Here is a 9,075-nt window from a genome sequence, read left to right as displayed (position 1 = left end):
GGAGGAGGCTGATCATTAGTCGGGTTCATTGGAGGTGCCGCAGGCGCACTAGATGGAGGTGGTGGGGGAATGGGCGGAGGGTTCAATGGTGGTGGTGGTGATTGATCATTAGGTTCGTAGGTTGGAGGTGTAACAGGGGGACTAGATGAAGGTGTTGGTGGGGGGCTTGAAGATGACGGCGGGGGAGGAGATTGATTGCTAGGTTGGTAGGGTGGAGGTGCAGTAGGAGGACTAGTTTCTGATGGAGGTGGAGGTGATGGAGTCATGGGTGGTGAATAGGACGGGGATGGCGGTGGTGATGGCGAACCATTACCTTGGTTTGGGGAAGGCCCAGGCGATGACGGTGTTGTCTCTTCATCATCGCACTCCTTTTCTGGTGGTCCTCGACCATCATTGTCATGGTTTTTTGGACCATGTCCGGGCTTAGGGCATTTGGGTTTTTTCACCGGCCCTACACCATTTGATTTATGATCATCACCGGCATGGGAATCCTTCCCATTTCCAACCGAAGAGCCCTTGTCATCGGCTTGGGATACATGGGCAGCTAGGACAAGAATCAGGAGGGAAAGTACTACAATGGGCAGTGATCTCATTGTAGGATGAAAACGCTAAGCGTAAACACCTACCAGAGAGCTGTTTTTGTTTGGCTTATGGGTTTGTCCAGAATGGGCAGCAATGCCAGCCATTTATAGTGGTGTTAACCTCGGTAATGGCTATGTTTCGCTAGATCTGACTTTGTAGAAGCTTCTGACACTGTCACGCACTGCACCGGCCTGCATTTGTTAATTCTTAGGTCAGCTCCTCGCAACCAGCCCGCATTTGTTTCATGTCAGATAAAAGAGGGAGAAAGAATCATCAAGCAGTATAACTCACTGGGTTTCTCTGATAATTTTATTTCGTTGACATTGTATAGGCTCCATGGTTCTCCGTGCACAGCATCTTAGCCTAGATTGCAGGGCCATGCATGGAACTAATTAATGCCTCACTGGTGGTAATGGGTTGGCCATGAGAAGCAGAGCTTGGGAGGCGTGGGCAGATTCCAAATGGAGCAGGCAAAAATTGTCAGGTGCCCTAGTTGAGCTGATTAGCAGCATAGCACAGCACCGCTGCACACGATCTAGTTGACTTCAGAGATACTCCAGTTGGCTAGCAGTGTCAGATCTGTAGCAGCAGTGCGGCGCACACATCAAATGGACGGGAGAGCTACCAAGCTGTGAGCTTTCATGGGCAGCACTGGAACCCAGGAAGCCCGGCCGATCAAAAGTCGCATCTCTCCATGTGAAGCTCCCTGCTTCTCATATCTCTAGGCAGACTTTGGATCCAGTTGATCTGACGTTGTCGATTACTAGATTCACAGGTGGTACGTGTGGCCATGCACGCAATGTTGCATATGGGTGGTAGTATCGACGCCACAGCTTAGTAAGAACTCATGACCTGAAAATTATGTGAGATGGGCACATATATTATACCAGGAGGCAACAAGAATCTCAACTTATTTAAAAAATTGGAAACTGCTCCTGCAGACCTGCACCAGATCAGCTCGGCTGCTGTACATGTCAGCATCCCAAGCAAGACAGATCTCATTGATTCTCATTCCTATGCTGATCCTCTTTTCTTCTCGTCGGTGCAAAAGCTAGACCTACATCAACAGTTACATTGTTGCCCAATGCTAATTTGACAGAGTGGAAACTTAATCGTTCAAGATGCCTTTGGGTAGAAAGTAGATGAACATGGCAAACTGAAAGTGTAAGAAATATTCACTTTCTTTTCTAGAATACGTTGTGAGGAGACGCATCACATTGCATAGGAGTGCCGAGAGGCATTCAACGCCTTTGCTGACATAACACCAATACAAAGAGAGGCCCGCTGTCTAGAATCGCTAGCTCTAGCGAAATCAAGGGGTTTTCGCAAGCTGCGTGTCTCAGGTTGCATACAAGAATAAGTTTAATTTGTTCCTTCACCAGTCTGATATCCTAGATATGTCTTGATTTACATATACCCGGTGGTGTTAGGAGCATATATTTAATTACCAGGCATCCTGCATTTAGTCCTTGAGATGTTCTGAAGTGGCACAGGACGGAACATAAGCGCACAAGTATACTATGCAACCATGTTTGGTACAAAAAAATGCTCAATAAATTCAACTTATTTGTGCTTGATTTGTTCTGCTTGTTTTTTTGCCACCAGCGTGGCTGATTGAGAAGGTTTTTTTTTTATGTAAATGTGCATACCAAGCAATGTACTGCAAATAACTGTAAAATCGACCTAAATCCACTATGTGTTGCGGATGCCATTTTCAGGAATACTAGTTCCCATTTAACTACGATCTAGCTGACCTCCTGACCTCTAGTTCCGATTTCAGGAATACTAGTTCCCGTTTCAGGAATACTAGTTCACAATGTTCTGCTAGCCTCCTGACCTCTTGTTCCCTATGTTATTTCTAGCTGCTAAATGTCATGGTGCAGTTGTTCCATATGTTCTTTTTATTCCTCTTCGGTCAGGAAGGTCATGCGTTCTGGCATGCTCCTTGGTTATTTTCATTTCGGAGTGGCTAGTTTCTGCTCAGTCCTGTTTGTATTTTAGAATAGTCTGTTAAACATAAATGTAGATGTTCTGCTTTGTGCAACATCTGTTAGGTATGGTGTTAGATATTCTTCTTTAAATTACTGCAGATTTAATGTTCTTTTATTTTCCGATGTATTGCTTTAAAGAACATGGCCTTAAAGGGTGTGTGTCATGTGGGGCACGTCTTACAGACGTGGGCCGCGCGGCCAGGAGCAGCCGACGGCCGCATCAGGCAAGGCGCAGGCTGGACAGGAGTCCTGATCCGGGCACATTAGTTCCTAGACTAGTTTATTTCGTATAGGTTTCTAGTTTGTTATTAGCCCATGGGGCCTTTATATATCAGACAGTTAGCACCCTTTAGGGATAAGCAATAAAGTTATTTCCTTCTATCTTCCCCTCCCGCATCATAGAGCAGCCAGGCAAAAACCCTAGCGCTCCTATCCACCGCGACTACGAACTACGTAGTCGAGGTCCTGCTGTCTTGGGCACCGAGGCCCTTGACAACTTGGTATCAGGTTCCAGGCGATCCTCCTCCTCGTCCACGCTCCATCCGCCGGCCGCTTTCCCCCCTGTGTCCGCGCCCAGCTCCCCGACATCGCCACAATCCGCATGGCAGAACCGACCACCGCGGATCTGGCTAAGATGATCGAGGCCTTGACGGCCACGGTGATGTCCCTGCAGTCGTCCGTCACCGCACTCCAGAAGGACAAGTCCTCCTCTTCATCCAGCGCTGCCGCCGCCCATGATGGGCAGCACCACAATGATCGGCCGCCCAGGTTCCAGAAGATGGACTTCCCCAAGTTCGACGGCAAGTCTGATCCGCTCGCCTTCATCAACAGATGCGAGTCCTTCTTCCATCAACAACGGATCGCCGAGGAGGAGAAGGTGTGGATGGCGTCCTACAATCTCGAGGGTCCTGCCCAACTATGGTATATGCAGGTCCAGCGCGACGAGGGCACACCTCCGTGGCGCCGCTTCTCCGAGCTGCTCAATCTCCGCTTCGGGCCACCGCTGCGCGCTAACCCGCTGGGCGAACTAATGGCGTGCAAACGCACGACGTCCGTCGTCGACTTCCAGGAGCGGTTTGAGGCACTCCTTCCCCGGGCAGGCACCTTATCCGAGACACAGAAAGTGCAGATCTTCACCGCGGGACTCCAGCCACCCCTCAGCCTCGACGTGGAGATCCATAACCCACAGTCCCTCGCCGTCGCCATGAGCCTCGCCCGCAAATTGGAGCTGCGCGACCAGTGCGCGCTTTCCGCCGCGCCACCGGTGCGTTTTCCACAGAAGGGCATCCTGCCGACACCAGGACCACGCCTCGCGCCCCCCGCTCCGGCCCCACCAGCCGCACCTCAGCAGGGCCACAATCTGCCGGACGGACGCCCCATCAAGCGTCTCTCCCAGACAGAGATGGAGGAACGCCGTCGCCTGGGCCTTTGCTTCAACTGTAACGAGAAGTTTGGCAGGGGCCACAACCGCGTGTGCCAGCGCATCTTTCTCCTCGACTTAGCGCCGGACGACGACGACGACGACGCGGCCTCCGCCACTGATGATGCATCGCGGGCCGACCCTCAAATCTCGCTCCACGCGATCGCCGGCGTGCGCACGAGTGAAACCATGCAGATGCAGATTACTCTCGGAGGTGTCTCCCTCCTCGCCCTGATCGATTCAGGCTCCACCCACAACTTCATCGCCGAAGAGGCGGCCGCTCGTGCTACGTTACCGCCCCCCACCACAGAGAAGATGCGCGTCACGGTGGCCAACGGCGAGCGCGTTCCGTGCCAGGGCGCGTACCGCGTCGTGCCCTTCCGCATCGGCCACGAGGAGTTCGCGGAGGATTTCCTCGCCTTGCCGCTTGCGGGCTACGACATCGTCCTGGGCACGCAGTGGCTGGCGTCGCTCGGACCGATCCTGTGGGATTTCCGAGCCCTCTCCATGACATTCTGGCGACGGGGCCATCGGGTGTGCTGGCACGGCATTGCAGGACCGGACGGGCCAGCCCTAAAATCATGCAGCGGCCGCGACTTCCTGGACGCCATCATCACCGAGTTCGACGGCATCTTCGCCGACCCCTCCGGCGTGCCACCGCCCCGCAGCCGCGATCACGGCATCACCCTGCTACCTGGTTCCGCCCCGGTGGCCGTCCGTCCGTATCGATACCCGGCCGCGCACAAGGACGAGCTGGAGCGTCAGTGCGCCGCCATGCTCGCCCAAGGTATCATCCATGCGAGTTGTTCCGCATTCTCGTCCCCGGTACTGCTAGTCCGCAAGGCCGACGGGTCCTGGCGCTTCTGCATCGATTATCGCGCCCTGAACGCCATTACTGTCAAGAATGCGTTCCCGATTCCGGTGGTGGACGAACTCCTCGACGAGCTACGGCACGCTCGTTTCTTCACCAAGCTCGATTTACGTTCCGGCTACCACCAGGTGCGGATGCGTGCGGAGGACATCCCGAAGACAGCTTTCCGTACTCATGACGGCCTCTACGAGTTTCTGGTGATGCCGTTCGGACTCTGCAACGCGCCGGCCACGTTCCAGGCCCTCATGAATGATCTGCTGCGGCCATACCTGCGTCGTTTTGTTCTCGTCTTCTTTGACGACATCCTCATTTTCAGCGAGACATGGGCTGACCATCTCCGACATGTGCGCACCGTCTTCACGGTCCTGCACCAGCACCGGCTCTTCGTCAAGCGCTCCAAATGCGCGTTCGCCGTTGAATCAATCGCATACCTGGGTCACACCATCTCCGCTGCAGGCGTGGCCATGGATCCGGAAAAGGTGCAGGCAGTGGCGGACTGGCCGCAACCACGCTCGGCGCGCGCGGTTCGGGGCTTTCTCGGCCTTGCGGGGTACTACCGCAAGTTTGTCAAGGACTTTGGCATGGTTGCCGCGCCCCTGACGGCCCTCCTTCGCAAGGATGGTTTCTCTTGGTCGCCGGAGGCGGCAGCAGCTTTTACCACCCTCAAGACGGCAATCACCACGGCTCCCGTCCTCGCGTTACCGGATTTTACACGGCCGTTCATCGTCGAGTGTGACGCATCGACGTACGGTTTCGGGGCCGTCCTTCTTCAGGACCACCACCCGGTGGCTTTCTTTAGCCGGCCAGCCGCGCCACGTCACCGTTCCCTGGCAGCGTATGAACGGGAACTCATCGGCCTGGTGCTCGCGATTCGCCATTGGAGGCCGTACCTATGGGGGCGTCAGTTTGTGGTAAAAACGGATCATTACAGCCTCAAATTTCTGCTTGACCAGCGTTTGGCCACCATCCCGCAGCATCATTGGGTTGGCAAACTCCTGGGATTCGACTTTACGGTGGAGTACAAGGCAGGTAGTACCAACACGGTGGCGGATGCACTTTCCCGCCGTGACACGGAGGAGACGCCGCTCATGGCGGTCTCAGGGCCTCGTTTCGACTTCATTGATCGCCTCCGGCAAGCGACATCCACTGATCCGGCGCTCGTCGCACTGCGGGAGGATATCACGGCAGGTGCGCGGCAACAGCCTTGGGCGCTCTCCGACGGCCTCGTTACTTTCAACGGCCGCCTCTACATTCCGCCGTCATCCCCGCTACTCCAGGAGATTCTCAGTGCCGTGCACGATGATGGGCATGAAGGCGTCCTGCGCACATTGCATCGTCTCCGCCGCGATTTCCACGCACCTAACCTTCGCAAGACGGTGCAGGAGTACATCCGCACTTGCGGTACTTGCCAGCGGTACAAGTCCGAGCACTTGCACCCCGCTGGGCTGCTACTGCCGCTGCCGGTACCCATGGGCGTGTGGACTGACATCGGCATCGACTTCGTGGAAGCGCTTCCTCGAGTAGGCGGGAAGTCTGTCATCCTCACCGTGGTGGATCGCTTCAGCAAGTATTGCCATTTTGTGGCGTTAGCCCACCCATACACGGCAGAGTCAGTGGCACAGGTGTTCTTCGCTGAGGTTGTTCGTCTCCATGGCGTGCCGCAGTCCATGGTCTCTGACCGCGACCCCGTCTTCACCTCCGCTTTTTGGCGAGAGCTCATGCGCCTCACGGGGACAAAGCTGCACATGACGTCAGCATTTCACCCGCAGTCGGATGGTCAAACGGAGGCTGCTAACAAGATCATTGTGATGTATTTACGGTGTCTTACCGGGGATCGTCCCAAGCAGTGGCTCCGGTGGCTTCCCTGGGCTGAGTACATATACAACACCGCCTACCAGACAGCAACCCAAGAGACTCCGTTCAAGCTTGTGTATGGCCGTGACCCTCCCACTATTCGCTCTTACGAGCCCGGCGACACACGGGTGGCTGCAGTGGCCAGGAGCATGGCTGAGCGCGACGAACTTATCGAGGACGTCCGCTATCGTCTACAACAGGCACAGGCGGTCTATAAGTCCTACTACGACAGACGTCATCGGGACATTCGGCATGAGGTGGGCGATTGGGTTTGGCTTCGCCTTCGACAGCGCGCCGCGTCCTCTCTCAACTTGCCAACCAGGGGCAAGCTCAAGCCACGATTCTATGGGCCGTACCGCATTTCAGAAGTGATCAACGACGTGGCATACCGTCTTGAGCTTCCGGCACGCTCGCGCCTCCATGACGTGTTCCACGTGGGTCTCCTCAAGAAGTTCTTCGGCATTCCTCCAACTACACCGCCGGGATTGCCTTCGATCCACAAAGGGGCGGCTGTTCCAGAACCAGAGCGCGTGACTCGTGCGCGCCTAGCACGCGGCGTTCGCCAGCTACTCGTCCACTGGAAGGGTGAAGCAGCTTCGTCAGCTACATGGGAGGATCTTGACAGTTTCGTCGAGCGCTACCCCGCTTTTCAGCTCGAGGACGAGCTGCTCGTCGAGGGGGGGAGAGATGTCATGTGGGGCACGTCTTACAGACGTGGGCCGCGCGGCCAGGAGCAGCCGACGGCCGCATCAGGCAAGGCGCAGGCTGGACAGGAGTCCTGATCCGGGCACATTAGTTCCTAGACTAGTTTATTTCGTATAGGTTTCTAGTTTGTTATTAGCCCATGGGGCCTTTATATATCAGACAGTTAGCACCCTTTAGGGATAAGCAATAAAGTTATTTCCTTCTATCTTCCCCTCCCGCATCATAGAGCAGCCAGGCAAAAACCCTAGCGCTCCTATCCACCGCGACTACGAACTACGTAGTCGAGGTCCTGCTGTCTTGGGCACCGAGGCCCTTGACAGTGTGGGTTTAAAATTCTTCAAATACGAATACTTCAGTGAGTGCTCCAAAATTACCTTTTTTTGTACATCTACTTATCTTGTCGCCATCATTGGTCATTTCTAATATATTTTATTGATATTCAGAGAATACTTAGTTTATGTACTACATGCTGGACGAAAATAATTTTCATATATGAACATATCATGGCTAATTGGTAATTTTGCTTCATGTTGGATGTTTTTTTGACCTTCTGGGAGATATGATATGAGAAAGTGTTTCAAGCTTTCAACCTCTGTCCATTAAGTTTATATATAGACTACTACTCTATGAAGATATGAGAGTGAATGCCATGCGATACAGCTTAACCTTGCTAACTGTACTCTGAACCGAGCCTGCCTTTTGTCTCTTGGGATGGTAAAATTTCACCGGTACATATATCACAAGTGAAACTGAACTTGGGAGTTCCTTCCATGTAACAAAATATTTGGTGAGACTTTAGCTAATCACTTCAATTTTTTTCTTAAAATTCTGTTATCATTCTTTGCGCATCATTGTCGGTGTGTTCTGCCTGGCGTGCAGTCACCAGTCCCTGAGGGATTCTTCGTGATTTGGGCCTGCGGCGGTCATCCTTAGCCAGGAGAGGATCTCACGCCAAGTCTGCCTGGCAAAGGGGCACTCCAAAAGTTGTACTAAATCAGCGACGATTAATATGGATCAGAGGGAGTATTAAAAAGTTACATTTGGGATGACTAGGTCTTATATCTGATTCTCTCAAACAGTTATGCATGTTAAATATATCATCTGGGAGAATATTTTTCTGTTTTGTGTTCCTTGGTAGGAGCTTCTCACGGCTATATTATTTTTGTGCAACCAAATGTTGGAAGAAATGCTAGAAATGGGAGCATATCTGTTCATTAGGAATTGCCTAGATGTTAGTGAGTTGAATCTTGAAGCTGTATCCATTGGATTGCACTTTTTACCATAGTGAAAATGTGGAGCTACCTGGAAACGTGAGTTCTCTGTTGATATTGGCCAATATTTTCTATGCACATCGCTTTGTTTCGCTATGGCTTGTTTCTTTGAGCCTTTACACGCCTTCCCTAGTTATAGGTTCCAGTTGAAGTTTTGAAGTTCTCGATTTAAATCTCCAATTTGCATTAGGGTGCTAGCAGTCTATGCATGCACATGACGCCACTGCTAGTGCTTGAGTTTTAAATATACGACATATTGTTATGTTATGTATAGCAGTGAGATTACTTAACAGTTAACAGTGAGATACTTAAAAGTGCGTAATGGCCTGCCCACAGAACATGTACAATAATACTGTCCTTGTTCAGTCACTCGTTCTGATT

This window comes from Triticum dicoccoides, chromosome 1A, assembly GCF_002162155.2.
Source record: "Triticum dicoccoides isolate Atlit2015 ecotype Zavitan chromosome 1A, WEW_v2.0, whole genome shotgun sequence".
Classification (NCBI taxonomy): Eukaryota; Viridiplantae; Streptophyta; class Magnoliopsida; order Poales; family Poaceae; genus Triticum; species Triticum dicoccoides.
This window is presented reverse-complemented; position numbering follows the sequence as displayed.